Genomic DNA, 1,765 nt, shown 5'->3' on the forward strand with positions numbered 1-1,765 from the left:
GCAAAACTCCGCATTTGAACAGTCAATAGCAAATACTTAAACTAAAAACAAAACATACTTACAGTTGCTGATTCAGAAGCGCCAGATTGTCATAGTAAAGTCAGAATTACCTCCTCTCCTAGTTTCACGAAACGGTCGTCCATAAAATGCTTTGCTGTTCTGTTGTAAGTAATCTTAAAGATTCCTAAATGCATCTACTTTCGGAAGGCCAAATAAAGTGCTTTTGCTTTCGCCTAGAAACACACAGTGTTGGCTGCTTCAACACTAACTGCGGTTACTGAAACCACGCCTTCTTTCTTTGCGTGAACATTTGGGCGGCATTATGCAAATATTTCCACATAGTGAGGTAGATATGTGGGGGCGTGTTAGAACGAGCCGTTTTAGGGGGGCGTGGCAGAGTCTTAACTTTGATAAAGAATATCTCTTTGGTTTTGAGACTTTAGTCTTTGCAACTTCAGGGATCTTATCTATGCACAATCAGCTTGTAACACTCCAAAGAGAAAGGAAAACTTGAAATCGCATCATATGACCCCTTTAATGGTCTGCTCTGTCGCATAGTTACACGCACCCTGTCACCGTAAACTGACCTGTCAGTCATCTTGTCACAGTTAACATCCTCTACAATGACAAATAACACGGATAACATCAAATAAATATTTCACCAGGTTAAATGTTGATTATTAGTAACTCAAACCCCTTTATCTAAACCTCTCTACTTAACCGTCGGTCGCGCACATCTGTAGTTTTTAGCACTTTTTATTATTTTTTATTTGAAAAAACTTTTCATTGAACTTTTTATTCATGTTTGTAGTTCTGAACCGAATCCTTCGCCGAAGTGCAATGGATTGTGGGTAATATTAGCCATTAGAGTGTGCACGGATCCACACACTTCAAAAATCTACCTGAAATAGTAGACCATCCAGGGACTTCTGGTATACTCTTTTCAACATACTATGCTTTGGGACGCACTTATTTTAATCTCACATACTATTTAGAATGGATAGTATGAACATTGGGACGCAGGGCTAAAAAACACCTTTGCTCGTGTGCCTTCAACCCTTCTAAACTCTCACGCTGGAGGGTAAACCCTTTGAAGAGATTAGGGCATAGGGACGAGCCCTTCCGAATGGAACGCAGGGACAGTCAAAAGCTTCGTTCTCGAATGAATCAGCCGTTTGAATTAATCGGTTGAATCTCAATGACTCACTCATTAACAGGGACTTGCTGCCACCTACTGGCGGTTTTAATTTCACATTTAAACTATTTTTTTTTTTCATGTTTTAAATCATTTCAAATATCAGTAGTCAACGATTTATGTTTAAAACAAAGCATTATTTATGCATTTGTAACTGCAGGTTAAATGCATCCATGTCCCCTCTGAGCTACATTAAACTGTGTAAATACATATAAAAGCCACTTCAGATGCAGATTCCATAAATGATTTCTTATGTTGGAATGAAAGAGACTAATACCGGATGAAGTGTATCATCCAAGTGGATGCTGCACACTGGTGGTGGTTGAGGAGAGACCCCCCCACATGATTGTAAAGCGCTTTGGGTGTACAACAATACACAGTAAAGCGCTATATAAATGCATCATTCATTCATTCGTTCATTCAAGTGCCTCTTATGCTTACCCAAAGATACAAAATGGAAGAAAGAGTTCAAACTGAACACAATCTTGCTGCTCAAACTGTGTATAAACATTTTTTTAATATTTGCTCCTTTTCCACTTTGCATTTACTTGTACTTTTACTTTCAATACT

The sequence above is a fragment of the Sinocyclocheilus anshuiensis genome, unplaced genomic scaffold (assembly GCF_001515605.1).
Source record: "Sinocyclocheilus anshuiensis isolate Anshui unplaced genomic scaffold, SAMN03320099.WGS_v1.1 scaffold299, whole genome shotgun sequence".
In the NCBI taxonomy this organism is placed as follows: Eukaryota; Metazoa; Chordata; class Actinopteri; order Cypriniformes; family Cyprinidae; genus Sinocyclocheilus; species Sinocyclocheilus anshuiensis.